The 21216-nt window shown below is 35.8% G+C and overlaps 1 long non-coding RNA gene across 1 annotated transcript; it reads left to right on the plus strand.

The window, feature by feature from the left end:
* The first annotated feature begins 1727 nt into the window (after positions 1–1727).
* On the plus strand, positions 1728–20959 carry LOC106038895 (uncharacterized). Its single transcript, XR_010828953.1, has 5 exons — positions 1728–1950; positions 12246–12345; positions 14773–14822; positions 19329–19379; positions 20797–20959. It is a non-coding gene; the product is annotated as an uncharacterized lncRNA (long non-coding RNA).
* The last annotated feature ends 257 nt before the right edge of the window (positions 20960–21216 follow it).

The following is a 21216-nucleotide window of genomic DNA, read 5'->3' on the forward strand; positions in this document are numbered from 1 at the left end:
AGACTTGTTCTCCAGATCCCTCACCAGCCTCGTTGCCCTTCTCTGGACTCGCTCGAGCACCTCGATGTCTTTCTTGTAGCGAGGGGCCCAAAACTGAACACAGTACTTGAGGTGCGGCCTCACCAGAGCCGAGAACAGGGGGATGATCACTTCCCTAGCCCTGCTGGCCACACTGTTTCTTATGCAAGCCAGGATGCTGTTGGCCTTCTTAGCCACCTGGGCACACTGCTGGCTCGTATTCAGCCGACTATCAACCATTACTCCCAGGTCCTCCTCTGCCAGACAGCTTTCTAACCACTCATCTCCAGCCTGTAGCGCTGCTTGGGGTTGTTGCGCCCCAGGTGCAGGACCCGGCACTTGGCCTTGTTGAACTTCATACAGTTGGCCTCAGCCCATCGGTCCAGCCTATCCAGATCTTTCTGCAGAGTCTTTCTACCCTCGAGCAGATCGACACACGCACTTAACTTGGTGTCATCTGCAAACTTACTGAGGGTGCACTCGATCCCCTCATCCAGATCATTGATAAAGATATTGAAGAGAACTGCCCCAGTACTGAGCCCTGGGGGACTCCACTAGTGACCGGCCTCCAACTGGATTTGACTTCATTCACCATGACTCTTTGGGCACGGCTACCCAGCCAGTTTCTGACCCAACGAAGTGTATGCCAGTCCAAGCCACGTGCAGCCAGTTTCTTGAGGAGAATGCTGTGGGCAACGGTGTCAAAAGCCTTACTGAAATCAAGATAGACCACATCCACCGCCTTTCCCTCATCCACCAAGCACGTCACTTTGTCATAGAAGGAGATCAGGTTTGTCAAGCAGGACCTGCCCTTCATAAACCCATGCTGACTGGGCCTGATCGCCTGCTTGCTCTGCAAGTGCCGCATGATGACACTCAAGATAATCTGCACCATGAGCTTCCCTGGCACTGAGGTCAAACTAACAGGCCTATAGTTTCCTGGGTCAAGCTTCCGGCCTTTCTTGTAGATAGACGTCACATTTGCTAGCTGCCAGTCAACTGGGACCTCCCCTGATAGCCGGGACTGCTGATAAATGATGGAAAGCGGCTTGGCCAGCTCTTCCACCAGTTTTCAATGTAGGCATGTAACCAAATTAAAGCCCAAACCTTCAGCCCAGTCCTTGACCTGAATAGTGAGTGAGGATCTGGATCCTGGCATTTATACGTGATAGTTTATATGCAGCCGAAGTAAATAGTGTAGTCAGAGGTCATGGGGCTAGATTTTGAAAAGTCCTACATAAAGAAGAGATCTCAGAAAAGCAAATTTAAGTAACATTAATGTCAAGAAAAGTAATTCTGATTGCTACATTCTTTATCTGTCATGACTAGACAGATGAAAATCTATAATAGCAATTTTGTCTTTAAGGTCATTTTCTTTTTTTCTTTTATTTCTTTTATTTATTTATTTTTATTTTAACAGGCTCTGTACTAATTTTCCTCACAGAATCACTAACAGAAATATGACTCTTGTGCACCTTTTGTAGTTAACTCATTAGGTCAACTCTAACCACTAAGCCCCTTGTCAGGTTATTTCTCTTAGTGATAAGAAGCAATTGACCTTAAAAGGCTGAAGCCAGGTAGATGAGCCTATTCCACAAGGTCTCTTGGCTCCACCCTTGTTAAGTAAAATCTGCCAGGTGTGGATCATTTGACCTTTGCTATATAGGAAGCATGAGAAGTTGTGGGGAATTGTTTCCCTGGGAGAGTTTGAGGCTGGGGTTCTGTATGGTGCTTTTCTACCATGGTGAAATAGATTCTGTGTTCCCTAGTAGGCTGTTTTTTTTCTTCATGTTTTCTAACATCTCTGTGGAATAGTTTTAGAGATTCCATCAGCTAGCTGTGTTGGTGATGCCTTCTTGGTATGGTAAAACCCTGGTGGTATGAATTCACTATGAAGCAGTTTGGAAGTGACTCAAGGTCAGAAGTTGGCAGGTAAGTGTTCCTGGGTTCTACAGTTGTTTAATGTTAAGGAGTTTAAGTAATTCCTTCACCTTGTCTGTTTTCCATGAAATTACTTGCATGGATTCTAAGCTCCATTTGTAGTCCTTCTTGTACTGGGGTGACCAGAACTGCACACAGTGCTTGAAGTGAGGCTGCAACAGCGTAGAGTAGAGCAGGGTGATCAGTCCTCTTGACCAGCCATCAATGCTGTGCTTGATGCACCCCAGGATACAGTTGGCCCTCCTGGCTGCCAGGGCACACTGCTGGCTCACATTCAGCTTGCTATCAATCACAACCCCCAGATCCCTCTCTGTGGGGCTGCTCTCCTGCATCTCCTTGCCCAGTCTGTACATACATGTATGCATGTATAGCCAGGGTTGCCCCTTCCCAGGTGTAGGACCTGGCATGACCGAAGCTGATTTAATCAATTTTTTATTATTATTTTAACTGGTTCTGGTTATTTCGCTTTCTTTAATTTTGTCTGGATCACATTACTGAGCTCTTCTTTGCTACCATTTTGTTAATACATTATAAACCTTCAATGTAAATTGAGCCACGCACATTCATTATGTTCAATATTATATTGAAAACTGATGTTATAAGAAAAATCAAAAGTCACAATAAAACTTTCAGACTGGGCAATACAATACTGAATAAACACATATAAATACATCATTTATCTTTCTCTGTGCATGTTTTATTTTGAATTGGGAAGCTTTTGTTCTAATCTGAGTAGTTTGCAGTGACTGATGAATGGCAGTACCCCCGTCTTTGAAATAAGTTAACTTTTCCTAATTGTATCTACCATGTCTATTTCATACAAGCTGCTTGGGGCAGAATATGTTTTTCCTATGCTACGTATCATTTTATACTGCCTATTATAATGTAGCCTAGTATAAGGCAGTATAATGCTACTCTCTAGGTGATCTTGTGTTATCATTTATATGAGTTTAAAATTCACCTTTTGCTAACTGCTTCTTCAAGTTTATGAAGTTGGACAATTGCATCAACAATGGAGGACTTAGAAAAAGATATAACACAATAGACAATGCATGTCTAAATCTTTTCTGTAAGTCAGGTTTCTCACAAGATGATTTGAAAAAGTGACATTGCTTAAAGCAAGTTCCTTACAAGGATACACCTTCACTGTTCTTTTAAAAGATATACTTAGAACTCTGTCTGGAAAGCGCCAGGATTTTAATTCACCTACAGAGAGGTCAGATGTTAAACACATAGCTCAAATCATGACTGCAAAATTCTCAGAAATGGCAACAGTAGACTTAGAATAGAGCAAAGTAGAATGTGGAAATTGTTATAAACACTGATTTTTGTTTTAAACAGTATTTGAATAGTGGTTTTTCTTTATTTCAATAGAGTAGAATAAAATCTTTCAGATAAAATAAACTGAAAACTGCTGACTAGATTCCTCTTTGTAATATGTAATATGAATCTCAGTGATACATTATCTCAGTGAAAACTCAGGTTTCTGTGCTTTTCAATGTGTTTTTTTAAACCTAATAAATATTCTGTGAAGTCCAATGATGTAGAAATTTCAACTACTTTGAGAACCCTGATAATGTTTCAGTCCAAGCAAAGACAAAATCAAACATTTGTTTCCTACGTACCCAAAAATCATCTAAAGCTTTGCACAATCACTTTTCTGCCAAATCTACTTCCAAAAAATGTGTACTCAGAGTGTATTGCTTTGTGTTTTTTTCTTTGGTTTGTTTTTTCTTAAAAGGAAACTTTACTGCCTAATACAGAGGACAATCCTCTTTTTAGAGGAGAGTTATGCTCTAGAGTCCCAAATTACCAACAGCTTTGGGCAAGCAACATGTTTCTGAACTGGGTTCTGTGACTATGTTAGGAATAATCAAAAAGATCATGATTTGAAGGACACCTTATATGACAGGAATTAAACCAAAGAATTATATAACATAAGTTAACTTTAAATTTAAATATTGTCAGTTCCAAATCTACAGATTCAATGATTGCTGCAAAGAAAGAAGAAATATAAACAGACCAGAGAAAAATGGCAAGGGAACTCAGTGCTCCCTGCTGGTAAGGACTAAAGGTTATGGAGACGCATGGAGAAGCAAGACCTACATACTAAAGGCCGTGCAACCAAGAAATATCCTGGTATATTTAATATGCACCTGGAAGAGGGAAGAATATATCTGCTTTTCCACAACCTCAAAACATGAATACCAAAATACATTTCCTTTATGTGTTCACTTTCCTTTTGCCCTTGAATTGGGTATAATATGGATATAATTTTCACACACCTAATTCTATTTCCTTTTATTTAACACAGATTAATGCCTCCATTTGAATATGTCATCCATGGAAAGATTTGCCTCTCTGGAGTGACAGCAAGGACATGTCTAGAATTAGTTAAAATCTAGCAATCTAACATATATATGTATAATCAGCATTCCAAGGGCAGCTGTTGTTGTTCAGGGCATTTCACTTACTAGCAAAATATTAAATTAGATTAGCTTGCAGAACCCATAGACATGTTATGTTGGTGTGTTCTAAGAAAGATAATAGAAGTAATAACAAATAGAATTTAGAATCACATTTTAATTAGTCATATGAACACTTCACCCAGAACTACTGACAAAGCAGAACTAACAGTGTAATGAAGCTGCTTAGAGGTGTAGATAGGAGTCATCCTTGCAATATAAATGCAGTTTTTAATAAGAATTTTTTACTGAAAATAATGATTTCACTAAATCACTATAACTAGAAAAAGACTGAACCAGAAGTATGCCCTGTTTGACTTTACCTAGGGGAACAAAGACCTTTTTTCTTCAATATGAATCTTACTATGAAGAAAAATATGCAATTCATGCATAAAATTAGTCATATATTTCCTAGAATATCTGATTTGTAGTTCACATGAAGAGAAGCAGTTAAGACAAGAGGTGCCAGGTTGGTGTTCTCTGGATAATTCCTTTATTTCTGAATTTTAATGAATTAAGTGGTATTCATGATTAATTTGTATAACTGTTTTGTCTTTCTGAAGGGGTCATATGACATATTTTCTGTCCAAATAGCTGACCTAGCCAATGACCATACAAAATTCAGCAAAGAATGCATTGAAATTTTCAGTTGTTATCACTCAACAACAACAAAAAGAGGCACAAAACCACAGCATTTTCTAAAACATTAATTGTGGAGTCCCTGCAGCACGTTTATAGTGTGGTGGTTTTACCTTGCTAGGCAGCTGAACACCACCACAATCACTCTCTCACTCCCACTCCTCAGAGGAGGGGAAGAAGAAAAGGAAAGAAACAATTCACAGGTTGAGAAAAGGATAATTTAATTAAAGGGGAAAAAATATTAAGGAAAAATTAATATTAATTAAATGATTTAACTAAGGGGAAAAAAAGGGAAAAAGGGAAACAAACAAAAAACACACAACAAGCAAAGGCTGTGTGGAAGTGCAGAGGGAAGACATTACTCTCTAGTTCCCACAAATGAGCGATGCTTGACCACATCCTTGAAGCTGGGCCTCAACGCATGTAGGTGTTGTTTAGGAGGACAGACATTTTCACTACAAGAGCCCACCCCTCTCCTCTTCTTTCTTTTTCTACATTTTATTGCTGAATGTGACATCATATGGTATGGAATATCCCTTTGGTCAGCTGCCCTTGTGATGTTCCTTCCTCACTATTTGCCCACCCCCAGCCTGCTGGCTCTGGGGGGCTTAGAGGAAGTCCCGTATTTCTCGGCAGCAGACACAACATTGGTGTGATATCAATGCTGTTCTAGCTACTGGCGCAGAGCATAGCACTGTATGGACTGCTGCAGGGAAAGTTAACATCTCAGACAGACCCAGTGCATATATATACTGATCAAATGTCCCAACTATATGAGATGTAAAGAAATAATTTATTGGTAACTTTTTTTTTTCCTGAGGCATCTATTTCTGTACCACACAGGATAATATGTTACATAGACATAACGCAAATAAGATGTTCCATTAATTACTAGAGTTGAATTTCTATGTAACAGTGATTATCATATAAATAAATTCAACATATTCAGGAAAGGAATCATACAGAAAACAACACTGTGAATAAAATATGCGTATTAAAATAAGAAAAAAAAATAGCCAAAGCAAAAGAGTACAAAAACCAGTGATACCATCTTTTTAATATGCCTGCATAGTACCAACTACAACATATGACATTACTGATTGCATTTAAAGGTAGAAATTTCTCATAATCCATTTGTAAAGATGAACATCTGTGGCACCAATGCTAATTGCTCAGGATTGTAGAAGCAGAAGCTATAAGAATACTGGGAAACACTGATCAAGCTAATATTTTAACCAACTTCTCCTTTAACAATCTTCAAAATAATAATGATAATAAAAGAAAGAAAGAGGAACATACACACTTAAATGGACAAGACTTAAGAGACTAGTAGAACATGACTTTCAAAGAAGAAAGAAGTATTTCTCATTTTTGAAATCTTACAAAAAAAAAAAGGTGAAAAGTACGTTGGAAACATGGGCTAAGAGGGATTTTAAAGGATAGTAAGACACAATAACGTGTTATTGGAACTCATTGTCACAATGTAAAATTCAGACCAAAAGCTTATCGGAAATTTAAAAAGGATTAAACCTTTATAAGGATAATGAGAACAACTATAGTTACTTTAGATAGGATATAATATAATAATATATATAATATATAATATAATAATAGTTTTAGAATAAAATTCCAGACCTAAGGATATAAGTAAACCATTAACTGAGGAAGTTAGGAAGAAACTTCATCTGTAGCTGAATTATTGTTCAACCAATAACCGTCTTTGAAAAACACTTCAAGGATACCATTAGAAAGAGCAAAACAGTCTAGAAAAAACTATTGATCAAATCGGTTTTAGCAATTTCTATTCTCAAACTATATGTGTTAAACATTCTATTATAGCAGTTTGAATATTGGTATAGATGTTCACCTCCTTTATACTGGTATAATTAGGATCTCACAGAATTACATTAAAAAATAGGTGTAGATAACAGAATATGTTCATAGCAATTGAAAAGGCAAAAAATATTTCATTGAAAGAAGATCAAAATCTAATTAGCCATTTCATTGTTTAACTTACATTTGGTGGCTGGCTCACTTATATTCACTCTTTGTCTACATGCTTAGACTCCAATTGAAATAAATAAATAAATAAGAAATCTAGTCACATATTAAAAGCAGAGCTTGCTGAATAATATATATATATATATAGCCTTGTAATTTTTAATGTGTTTAAATTCTATGCTCTGGAAAATATTCACAGTTCAAATATTTGGTGAATGAAGTATGCAGAACAGTAAGTGTCTCTGACACTTTGCCATGTACACCCAGTAGTTATTCAGATATGTTACCGTTATAGAGTAATTCATACGTTAATTACATGAGGTGAGTCTTGCTTTTGCTTGCCATGAATAATTAAACAAACCAGCAAACATATTCAGAGATTGTCAATTTTTAATGATGACCTTGGTGGTCCCTTAAGAAACAACTTGTGAAACAACAGTGAAATTTCTTTGTGCTCTAGGGACATTTCCAGGGGTAAGACAATGAACTTTTTCTGGAAAGGAAAACTCAGAAGTCTTCGCCTCTTCAGGAATGCTTCTTCTGCAATGAAATTCTCACTTCTGGTGGAACACTGATTTCTTTGAACATAAAGAACAACTTATGCTTCACAGATTGGTGTTTTGCTCCCACTTAGGGCACAAACCCTCGCTTGCGATGAGCACGGGTGGATACTTTTAGTTCAGGGTTTGCTGTGTAGGATATTTCAGAGTGACTGAGTCTCTAAATAACTTTTCCTTTACTTAGTGAGCTGCCTTTATCTTAGCCCATGAGTTCTTTCACTTTTACCTTTCTAATTCTCCCCATCCCACCTGAGGAGAATGAGTGAGCAGCTGTGTGGTACTTAGCTGCCTGCTGGGTTAAACCCCAACACATTGTTTTCTAAATGCCTTCTGTAACTCCTAATATTCCAGGCACAAGAGGATTTTATAAAAGTTATTTACATTTAAATTATCATGCAGTTCTTCACAAGTAGAACCTCACTGACTCAAAAATCAAGTAAAAAAAAAAATCTCCATTCTGTAATGATGTTTGTAATAATCAGATTTTGACTGTTCAAGTTTTGATTTTTGTTTTTAACATCAGGAGCTGTTGATGCAGACTTTTTGTTTTTAAAATAGGAACTGCTATTTTGGTTTAGATTTGCTACCTTAAAAATCACAAATCCATTTTCACAGTTCAAATAAAGCTCACTGTACAATTTCTAGCACAGCAAGGAGAAACTCAGTAGATAAGTAGAGAAAATGATTTTGAAACTATGTTGGTGTTTTTAAGGAATTTGTTTTATAAAATGCCTTTATTTATTTAATTTTTTCCTTCAATAAATCCTTGAAAGTCATTATGGCCTTTTTTTCTACTTAAGTTTCTTCAATATGCCTGGTGATGGAAACAGCTATTTAAAATATTTAAAGTAGCTTTATAAATGCTATATGAATACCATATTTACCTTGACGTCTCTGGTACTATTTTTCATTAATGTTTTGGTACACAAGACAATGTATTTTCACAAAAGCAAAACATGATTCTAGGAGCCAAGTCCAGTCTGGAATTAAAAACAGTGAAGTAAATATGAACAAAACAACAGTTCTGTTACAACTATACTGCAAAATAACTGCAATTTTATCTTAGAGAAAACTAAAATACAAATTCTACAGTGTGCTGTGGTCTAGAGAAGTTTGAAAAATATGGCTTTCAAAAGAAAAATAAAATGTGTTCTTTTCTATTCTGATTTTGGGGCTGTGAGAACATCCTAGAGCAGTCCGTAATGACCCATACATGTAATGTCTCTGGGAAGCTACCAGGTCTGCCTGAATGTGCTGGAGGGCAGCAGTTCTACAGAGGGAACTTCCCTAGGGGGAAAAAAAAAATAAGAAAAGGGTTGGTACAGGAAGTTTTCAGTTGTATTTAACTGCTAAATTTTAATTTAAAACCCTGTGTTATGGCAACAGTGACTGAATATGGGGAACAGTAGCTCTTGACTTTATGAAAATCTCTATGACCACATACAGCTGGAGGGACTAGGTTTTTCTCTGAATAAAGGAAAACCAAGGAGCAAAGACAGAGAGGACTAGTGTTAGCACCATGGGAGATGAATAGGCTGTATGTACTATTGTTGCTGTTGCTATTACTAATTTATTTAGCATTCAGACTACAATGTAATGAAGAGCCTTTTGTCACATCATTTTTTAGAGCCAGACACCAGAGAGATGGAAGTTAAACAAATTAAAAACCTGTTCATTGCCCTAGGCATGTTTTACTTTGTCATTTGGTTCAGTTCATTTCAACATTCCACTTTTAATGGCTCACTTAGTTAAACTTGAACTTATGATTACTATTACTACTTCTAATAAAGGCCTATTTTGTGAGGGCTTCATTACTGTCGCCTCAGGATAACAGCTGCTAATTTGTTTTATTACTATAATATATTTTATTTAGATTTTCTCTTAAAAACTACTGACTGTGGTGCTTGCAGTCATTGTTGCCTGCTCTAACAGTTAGTTTGTAGAACTGGCATAGCCTAGAGGATATTGTATACAGCAGGACTGTGGATTGATGAGTCAGATCTGCAATCATGTTCCATTTGTACCACAGGCTTGTTTCTTGACTTTGACAAAATCATTTCTTTTCATCCTGTAAAATACAGACATTAATACCATCATCCCATGTTAGGGGCTTAGATCCCTCCTGATGAACAGTGTTAGAAAAGAGCAGCATATTACCTAGCAGAGGTTTTATATTGCTATTCTATACTGCTTGTACACTGGAGTAAAGTCACTGTCTTTGGCACAGTTATAAAATATTTTCATTGGTTCATAATGTTAGAGGTCTATTGGACAAATTCAGTTGTTATTTGATTTTGTGTAATAATTATGAAATATTGTACTGTTATCATGCTGCAGTTAATTGGATTATCTTGGAAATACATAACTGACAGGTTAACATGTCTTCATGACAGAAATTTAGAAGGCAAACTGGGTTCTGAACTAGTCATTTTGACACTTGTCTTTTTCTCTGATGCACAGTATAAACAGATTACTCCGTTAGACTCCTGAAGCTTGGCAGCCCTAGCTATGTTTAGCAAGCATAAAAGATTAAAATTGTTCAAAAGGACCCTAAAGCAGCATAATAATATGTACCCCACCATAATCCCTCCCGGAACAGCTTGTGTACTTCTCTGCATGGTATTGAACTTCCATCCCACATCAGTTTCTCAGAGTTACAAGGGTAACTTAGACCTGTGTTTTCTGATCTGTTGCTCAGACCAAAGAGACGATTTAGTTTATATTTCCTATACTTGTATTTGCATCCTGATGTACTGATTTTAAATCAGACTAATGTCTGATTTACCTTCTATTTCTATATTTGGTGCAGTGGTTATAATGAAACCTAAACTGACTTCATTTCTCTAATGAAGGTAGCAGAAACAAAAAATAAAACAACAACATAACTATCAGTGTCTGCTCATAGGTCTCTGTTCTACTCAGCATTCAGGTTCCCAAATGTAAAGAAGAAATTCAGTGGACATTATTCCCCAACACATCATCAGGAAAAAAAAATATATGAAAAGGCCTAGCTTGTTGTCACCAAGAAAGGATATAAAAATTAAAAAAAAAAAACTCACAGTAGAAGAGTGGAACCTTGCAGACAGTAATTTATGAACACAGTGAAGGCAGATGTTAAGTATCATGACCAGGCAGAGTATGGAAATGTAGCTACATTCTGTATGAACTGAGCATGCAAGAACATGCTACTTACTTTTCCTAGCCAAATATTTCAAAACACATTTAACTAAAGAGTAGTAAACTTGATGTACTGAGTTTGTGGCTGTTCTTCTCTGACAATTCTGGAAGCCAAGCATTAGATCACCTACTTTAGGTAAGCAGTTTTGAAAAGCTGGGTCTCAGTGAACGTTTGGGACAATTGATTTTATAATAAACAGCACCACTGACCTCTGCTGAATAGAATCAGAACTGCTCACTTTTTTAAACTCAGTTAGTTATCAATGAGAGCTACAAATGATTGTGAAGCTACAGGGGCTAGAGATTGAAGCCGAAAGGACTGTTTGGCTATCAGATCAAGCATGTTGACCATAGATCAGAGAGAAACACCTGAGTTAAGGAACATCACTGGCAAAAAAAGACTAAGGTACACATTTGTCATGCTGGAAGATGAAAGAATTTTCCATTGGTACAGACAAAAAAAAGTCTAATTGGATTGTGTCTGAGTTAGTGAAAAGGATTGTATTTGATTTACTTATAAAGGAGGCGCAGTTTTGAGCTTCCTTCCAATCTTATGCTCTTGTCACTGTTCCCACTTAGCATCATAGTGCTCCCTATCATTCAGAAAGAGATTCTTCTACTCTACAAATAATTTGTAGTCATCAACATCAATGAGAAATATCCAACTGCTTTCAACACAGGTATATATAAAGAATACCACACATGTTTAAGAACTTCTATTCATAACCTAACTTAATTGCTTTCAGATTCCCAATCTTTATCAAACTAAGAATACCACATTCTGCAGGATTGCTATGTAGACTAGTCCAAAATTGGAGCTCCATCGAGTTTCATGAAGAATTCAAACTTAGACATTGAACCCTACAGCAAAATAGATGGGGAAAAATATGTATAATCATGATCATCCAGGAAATTGGACAGGTTCTCTTTGATTGAATCCTGGACACAGACAACCAACAAAAAATATTCAGGGAGCAAGCAAATGTAAAGGAAATATTTGTTTTGGGAAAGACTAAACGGATATTTAAATAGCTTTAAGTATAAGCAGGATGTAGAAGGCAGGATACGTTATAAAATAAGAAATGGATGGCCGAGGAGGAACAGCTGCAGAGTCCTTCTGAGTATTTCTGTAGTTATACTAGATTTTCTCTGCTTTGGCCTTGTTGACTGTTTATTTTAATGGACTTCTCTTTCTACTATTTCCTCACATGAGGTTCCTCATAGCTGCTTACCTCACTTTTTCTTCTTTTCATTGCACCTACCTCCCTCACTGCCTTTCCTTTCAAGTTCACTCCTATCCTGTCCTCTTAAAATGACAAGGGAAAAAATATATTAATAATAATAATAATATATAATCTGTGCCATGAAGATTTATTGTATTGTATTGTATTATTTTTTTTACCATTTTTTGTTCTTCATTTTGTGTCCCTGACTGTTCTGAAAGCATATGAAGGAGGCACTGTGCTGAATTCACAATGAACAATTTTCATTACTTAAAAAGAGGAAGTAAGCATCTGCCATAATGACAGCATTTTGGGCCATTGGTGAGTAAATTTTTGGAAAAGAAGGAGTAGTCTTTCTATCCTACTTTCTGAAAGAGGATAAAACAACTCTCTTCCTTGCTCCTCTAGGGAGCTAAAAGAATTTTTCACTGATAAGGAAGTCATTTAGAAGGCATTTCTAGGATATCAGTCAGGCTTATAAGCAACACAGCAGGAACCATATCAAGGAGACCAAAGCAATTAGCAAGCAAAAGTCAGTTCCCTGTAGAGACTGAAATATGTTTGAATTCTACTACTAGCTGGCCAGTTCTGAAATTTTGACTGAGTTTTCTTCCTGGGTAAATAGGCCATCAAATGTTGTACTTTTTAAAAATGTTAGAAATGCAAAGCATGTATGACAAACATAGGTAATACATTTAATTGATGTAGCAGTGCAGACACTTCAACCGCTTAACTTAGGACCTGTATTCTGGAGAGTTTAGTGGCTCCAGTTCCCATTAATTCAATAGCTATTAATTCAATACCATATCTACATTTCCAGAAATTTTGCTTTTAGACATAAAAACAGCAAGAATAGGGATGTAGGGTCCAAAATAGATTTGGTGCTTCTTCATACTCATTTAATCCTCTGCAAACACTTTCATTACAAGCCTGTTTTTTTTCTATTCATTGAAATACTTTTGATGAGTGAGGTGGAAGTTTCTGTAAAAGTATGTAATTTTATTCCCAAGTGGTTTCTAACATTACTGCTTGTTAGTAACATCTCAAATGTTCATCATAACATTGTCAGTATTTCTCTATTTGTGATCATTTTTCATTGTTAGTGACATCAAAATATTTGTTGTGCAATCAATGTATTCTTTACCTCAAGCAGTCAAACAAATTTTGTAATTTGATTACAGGGACCTGGAGTTCCTCAGTAAACATCCTAAAAAGTTTACCTCTAAGTTTGATCAGAAACCTACATCGTTTTCCTAATCTGAGGGTGGATCTGACTTCTCTAGTCAGGTTTCTTTCCTGCATAGGTCATTCTGGACCTGGACAGAATTGGAGGGGAAGTGCTGATCTGTACACTGTAGTTAGAGTAGAAAGCAAATTAAATTTTGAAAGAAAAGGACAAAGAATGAAAGGAGGGGAATCAGAACAGATTCATGAAACACAGAAAGACAAAACAAGATTTTGCATGTGTTAGGTTTGCTTTTTTGGTGGTTTGGTCATAATATTAAAACAATTTAATCTGTGGAACTGTTCTTTGCCCAAATCTGTTCTATGAGGCTGAAGAAGAAAGCCCTGAGATGAAACTAAGTACATACAGGCTTTTGCAAACTCTTCACATGACATTCAGTAAAACAGAAGTGGATTGGCTTGTTCCATCATTATTTATTCTAAACTATATCTTATTTCTAACATATACCTCTTTGTTTTTCAGACTTCCAGATCTGAGCCTTTTCTTTTTTAACAGATATAATCTTGACAGCACTGGCAGTATATTATTAGATATTTTTTTAATTATACCACTGTTTGGGGCTTATTTATTTCTAATTTTGCCTTTTTAAATGTTAATGTTGTGATTCAGTTTGCTAAACCATCACACCCACCAACATCTGCTGCATTATTTACATGTCCAGTGACATGATGTCATCATACAAGGATGCCTTAAACAGCATTAGACACAAACATTTAGATGACTAAATCAACCTCATGTCTAGTTTCCACAGATAGTGAGTACTTCTACAGACTTTTCCATTGGATGATTCATCCCATCTACCTTAAATCTTAAATCTTCCTTTATCATCTTTTGGTCTGTGAGGGCCTACTCTCACCCACACTGGCCTTCTAGAGCTGCCTATCTGTCTCTATTAACCATAGAACAATTTAGACTAGATGGTTAATTTTCAGACTGTTGAAATTAGATGAGAAGAAATCTAGCCCCTGTATGTCTGCCATACTCATTTTATTGACATTCATTGTTACAGGTTACAGCGAGCTTGCACTCTCTTAGAATTGAACTGAAAAATAATGTATCTTTCCTTCTGTAATCCTTATGTGTGCGCCCAGAAAATATCATCTGGGGCATTGTTACTGTATTCAGGACATGTCTTACCAAAACATAAAGAGCAAACTATTTTCAAATATTTCAAGGTGTTGTTCAGCTGTCATGGAGGATACATGATAATGTCATGAATTAGGGCATAAATCATGTCAATAATTTTCAGGGACTCTGACTGTTATTGCTAAATCATATGAAATACTATTAATATTCTCACTGTATTTCATACTAAATAAATACTACCAATATCCTCACAGTTTATATTTTTTATCATATGGAGACATATTTGATATTACTATGGGTATAGTCATAAATGTGGAAATTTGCTATAAGCAGTCACATAACAATTTCAAACATCTTTCTTAGGATATGAGGAGGTCAAATACATGAAAAGTGATATTTCTTTTCTAAATCACTAGAACTGGAACAAGAAGAAGCAAACCTAGGAAGATATTATCCCGTTCCTGAGGTATGTCTATTGTGCAGTTTCAGTTCAGTGCAGGGATGACCTACTTAGCTTTAGGCGAGAGAGCTAAATACTAAGTCATCACACCAGAAAATCTGGTGTACTCCCTATATCTTGCCAAGAAGCAAAGTAAATTAGCCCTATTCCTAGCATGATGTTGCACAGTTTCTGCTATCCAAGATAGCTTGTTTGAAATGAATGTTTGAAAAGTTTGAAGTGAATCTTCCCCCTATAGTCATTAAAATCTATTGTTTTAGTATTATTTTTATATGTTCTTTCCCCACTGTTTTTTCTAGGATTTTTTTTTTCTTTTCATCTAAATAAATGACCTGCTTATGATGTCTACCTATATCAATCTCTATATAAGTATTGCTTAGATATTTGACATTTGCAGGCAGTAGAAATACAGATTTTTAAACCAGAGATGAAAAGACTATAGCTACCCCAATAGAGCTGTTTTATTTGGCATCACCTGTATTGCCAGGGGCTGCATAAGAAGTGCCTTGATGTATTTATTAGATGTTGTTTGTGTTAAGAATATCTCTTGATACTGGATATAAAAAGTTATTCTGCATCATGTTAATGCGCAAATCTAAATTTGTAAATACAGACTGACAAATAAGGTTGTTGACAATGCTACCGCTGGGGAAAGAAAAACATTGTGTTTATGAAAGGAATTCCTCATGCAGAAAACTGACACCGAAAAACCTGAACCAGATGAGGGACATGAAAATACCTCCAAAATATATTGCCCAGTGTTGAATCATGTAAAATGTTTTCTGTAGAACACTGAAGAAATGCTTCATAATGAATGACTTAAAAAAAAGCACACCCATAAACATGTAATGGGCTCTTTGCATCATCACTTCACAACATACCTCAGTTTTGAAATTAAATATATTTTCAGATTTATACTTGAGAATGCCTAATATTGATAGGTAAAGACAAATGAGAGAGTATGTCACTGACACAAAAATAAAGGTAATACCAAGTTTAAAATAGTTTAAAATTAAGATGCTTATTCATAATTTCTCAGTGACACAGTGGAGTCATATTATGTTCATTGTCAGAGAACTGAGCTCCTTTGTAAGTAAAAGTTTTGCTCAGTGTGTAGCTACAGGGCCACCATGGTTCAGCCTTTTCTGTAGTCCAAAAGAAAACAAACGCAGAGACATGGAAATGAAGGACTATACCAAATTCTCAACTGCTGAAAGTCCCTATAATCTGATGTGAGACAGAAATTATAATTGGAAAGTCAGTTCCAATATTAAAAAATATTTATGACTGTCAAAGTAGAGATGGGTATACTCTGTATAACTGTATATCTTATTGCATTAAAAAGAATGAATATAGAGTTATGACTTCTGACAGTATTACCAAAATAATTTTCTCTTCCCATGTATGTTTGCATTAATTCACTGACACAAGGTTGTGCACATGTTGTGCACAACTCTATTGTTCAAATCAACAGCATTATATTTAATACCGACAAAGTATAACATTAATGTTGGTTATTAGATCCCAGTTACTTGTATTATCTAAATGCTTGTGAAGAGGCAACATTTTCATATTGTGGTACAGAATAAATTGCAATGTCTGTAAAAGATATGACTTGCACTAACATAAGGATTCTTTTTCATATTGATGATTTTTTCACAAACTGTATCTATAGCCTAGACCCAGAAGGGATGTAGGGATGGTGCTAGATACCACCACCAGAGTAGCCTCAGTCAGAATTGTCAGTCAGAATCCAGAGTCCTCAGTCAGAATGTAAGTTTATCTATGAAAGAGGGAAAAATTGATGCCTTAGCACAACAATCTAGCTAAGAGATGGATTCAGTTCATTTGTCTGAAGGTAGGATCCAAGTGCTCTTTGAGATGTCTTAAGGTATATTGCCTAGCTTTCACCCACCTGTAGGTCCAGAAAGACACAAACCTCACTCGTGTTTCTTACCAACTGGCCCAGCACGTCTTAAATAGACATAGCTTCCTAAAATGCAAACTTTACTCATGCCTATTTCCCAGAGGATTCCCCTTTAAAATGAGGGAAACAAGAGAAAGAAACAAAACAACAACAACAACAAAGTTCTGTGTATTAAAGAAACACTTTCTAGTTATTGTCTGCAGCCATAAGCATTAGAAGATCTCTCTTCTCCTTTTAAAGTGAAGATGAAAGTTGGATACTTGCATTCTGTCTTAAATCCTGAAAGTATATCCTTAAGAAGTCATCAAAATAAATACAAGACAAGCAGTGAAGATTTGAAGGAATCTTCCTTAATTACTTATTCAAGAGGGTCTCTGAGATATGTCTTAGAATAAGCTTCAGAACAACAAAAATGCTGTGTGAATAAAAGGTTCCATTCATTCATTCACCCATTACCTGGAGTTTTTTTTCCTGAAGATCTTTCAAAAATTGAGAGTGCTTTTTGGCCTTTTCCCCCATTTTTGTCCCACAGACTAGCTGTTAGAAAAAATCATAAGAACATAACTATAGAAAGATAATTTAAATCTACTTTTGAGTAGAAAACCTCCCAACCTATACTTTCTTGGAGACAGCCCTAACTAAATAATGCATTAATCTCCCCTAAAGGAAATTTCACTGGTGAGAGTCCTCAAATATTTCCTTCTTGATCCAATGACTTGACTTAAACAGATGACTTTTGTATAAATGAAAATTTCTGTCCTTGTCTCCTTTGATGGAATATTCAACAAAAAATATAAGTGAAAGATTGGGCTATGAAAGTGAGTGAACATTTTATTTGCTGTAACCCATGTGGTCTGAGAACACTTGTTGATCAGACTATGTTTTTGTCTTTGGCTGAAAAATATTTTGGATTGCAATTGGATATAAAAGGTAAAATATTGATATTTTCTGGTTTTAATTATTAAAATTAACTCTGAGAAGAGGTATCATATCCAAATACATGTGAAGACCTGTGCTGCTTACTTTAGGTCACTCGACTCAATGTTTTTTACAGATGGTTTTGTTCACATTCAGGTCCAAAATATTACTGTTGGGCATTTTGGTCTTGCTACAACAGATAAATCTGACTACTTTCTGGTGGTATTGGAATCATTATGTATATGTAAAAAAGTGTATATTTTGCAACCTTACATATGTTGTTCATAATCACTTATTTGCAGAACATCTTAATGAGAGGCACAGAAGCAAACACCAAGCAAAAAGAGAGAGAGAGTAAAAAGTATGAAGAGGGCTTCAAAATAAAATAATATTGAGACTTTAAATTCCCAGAGGATTTTCAGTCAGGTATTCAGAAGGAAAAAAAATAAAAAATAAATCCACACATACCATTTTCTGCTTACTAAGAAAAAAAAAATGAGGAGAAAAGAAATCTTACTTTTCCCTCAGCTCTCCAAATGTTGTACATTATTGCAAATTATAAGCGTAGTTTGTGGAATAAAATAAAGCAGCCAAAAATTGAGCACAGTGTTTCACTAAATTATTCATTTAATCATTATTGATCTCAGATGAATTAGTAAATGGTGTGCTCTAGCTGAGCACAAAGTTATTCATCTTTGATTTTAATCTTAGAGGAAGCTGAGGTACATTATATTAATGAAAATCACAACAAAACACAATAGGCAATTTCCTCACAAAATGTTTAACAACGTAAATTAAGAAACTGGTTATGTTCATATATAGTTCAATAACAAAAATCAAAATTGTAACATTTGCACTACTGTCTAATCAAGATGATTTAGGAAAAACATAAGGTGGAAAAAACATTTTAAAGAAAGTTGCAGCCTCCTGTGGGTAGCTTGACTGGGACTCTGGAGGATTCTAGAGTTCTAGATTAGACCACAGCCACAGCACTCAGGCTGTCAAATTTCTGTCCAAAAGGAGCTAATATAATTTCATTTCCAGTGTACTGTGTTTGTTGTGCTCAAAAGGCTGATAGTAACTGCAAATCATATAGGGTTAGATTCTTCCCCCCTCCCCCCCCCCCCCCCCAATAAATAAATAAATAAAATTATTCGAATATTGAGGCACTGGGCACTGAGATCCTCACTGCCATCTGAGTCCTGGTCAGCATGTTACACCAAACAAGGAGGACTCCCAGGATTCACACAGGAAGGAAAACCAGTTTTAGCTAGGCTATTAACAAAAAATTGTTTCGATTTACTCTGGAGAAAGAACACCATGGTCCCAGAAAATTCTGTGAATACATGAAATGCATATACTGTTTGGGTACTTAAAGTTAAGATTTACATCTGTATATTCAAGGATGTCAAAATCAGAAAACTGTCTTGGAAACCCCAACACAAAAACATGTGAGTAATACAACCACCACCATTATAGTACAGTTGTGCAAGAGAAGTATTAAAAAATCTGATTTCACATGAAAAAAAAAAAAAAGCTGTAGATGGCTGTAAATGAGTTCCCATTTACTCCATCCACTGAAGCTCTCTATTAACTCTCTTCAATCCAGCCTTCAGGGCCTGCTAAATCACAGAGAAAAATGTTAACTGTATTTTTTTCTGTTGCAGTTTATTCCCTTATGAACTAGGGCTGAGCAGATTCAGTACAGCATCTTTCAGGTATGAAGTAGAAACAAAGAACAAACTACACATGGGCCTAATTATTAAGTGTTCTGAGTTAAATGCCTGAAACTTTCAACAAAAGGTTTCTGTTGTGTCTTGAAAGTTTGGTACAATTCTTGGGAATACACTTGTGCATTGGGTGGAAGGTGTTGAGTCCAGTAAAATATTAATATTGTGATACTTGTTACAGTCAGAACCTATGCATAACCTTTTTAGTAACAAGAAGCCTGTAAATTGATTGATTTTTTTTATCCTGTCCACCCAAAGCTAATTTAGCAGACAGTTTATAGGGAGAACAATAGAAGCTTACTTGAGAAACTGAATTATGGGCAGAAGGTGCAAAACCCAAGAGGTAATATTTGCTTTTCAGCTACTGAAGCTGGATGTACTTTGTCTTTAAGTTTGACCTGAGGCATTCAGATGATGTATTAATGCAGTGAAAATCTACACCATGTTTCACACAAATACAGACAAACTTAATTTTTTAATCCCTAAATAATGTTCTTAGTTCAAGAAAGCATTAAAAATTCCTCAAATTAAAGGTATTTTCCAGAGATTTGCCATGACTCAAAATACTTTCAACTTTTAATTCATTGTTTATGAATGTTAATATGAAGACACAAAAAATGTAGGTAAATCATTAGCTCAAACACTACATACATTTGACTCACTATCTACTTTGCACATGCTATACTATTTAGCACTACAACGTGTGTGACTGTTCTTTTACCTCTTGTGATAACACATTGCTCTGATAGGAGATGCTATAAGGTTTGCTGTGGATTTACATCTAATAATTAGAATACTGTCAGAGAAAATAGTACTAGAAAAAAAAAAGAATGAAAATTTTGAGAAAGTGCTCAGACTCCAATTTAATACAATTCTTGTTGTAAGGCTAGAGATACTCAGTTAAAGTTAAAAATCAATAAGGTAAGACACAAGTCAACTCTTTGTTTATTAAGACTTTCACAGCTTTATTGCATGTGAAATCAGAATTCTTTCCATTTCTCTTGTAGAGTTGTAATATATGATTATTATATTATATTAGGTAATTTATTAATCACAACCCAGAATGGATTTTATGTAGCTCATTTTTTTTTTTTTAACAAAGTTTCATTTCATTGGGGCATTTTACTCTGTATATTTGGAACTTGTAAATTTATTTGCAAAAAAAAATTCAGAGCCATTACAGGAAGGCTCCAGCTGGATGAATCAGTTGCCTGTGCTGATAGTGACTGTTGGATTAGCAGACGAAAATTGCTAAGTGGGAAAAACAAATGATAATCCAAAGGAACTGAAAGCACAAAAATGATTTATTTTTTATTAGTGGGCTGAAATTTCCTGACATCCTGTATATGCACTTACTTCAGTACTATGCTAAATTTAATGCACTGGTAATGTTTTTCTTCTTCAGCTATTGATTGCTAAACCAGAGCATCAGCAACCTGAACAGTTTGCTGGCCTTGCCTGTGATTCACAGACACAGCTAGACGGACTGCGTCATGTGCCCTGACAAAACTACCTCCTGAACAGGAGACCTTCAAGTGGTTATAAATCATGACTGGAGGTCGGGAAAGTCAAAGTGGAAAAAACTCAAAGCAGTCTTATCACCTGATAAGAAGAAAGCTGGAAAAGTATACAATGATAAATTCATTTTGAAAAAATAACTGTGCAGTAAATGCATAACATTGTTTTCAAAACTCAAAATAAATGTCAGAGTTGACTCAGTCAGTCCATATCTCCCTATCTCTGCTGCCACGGTTACACTTTTTGAGAGAGGCTGGATAGTGAAATGTCAGGGGCGAAATCAGGTAAGAAGTAGATACCTTCTGTT

The sequence above is a fragment of the Anser cygnoides genome, chromosome 2 (genome assembly GCF_040182565.1).
Source record: "Anser cygnoides isolate HZ-2024a breed goose chromosome 2, Taihu_goose_T2T_genome, whole genome shotgun sequence".
In the NCBI taxonomy this organism is placed as follows: Eukaryota; Metazoa; Chordata; class Aves; order Anseriformes; family Anatidae; genus Anser; species Anser cygnoides.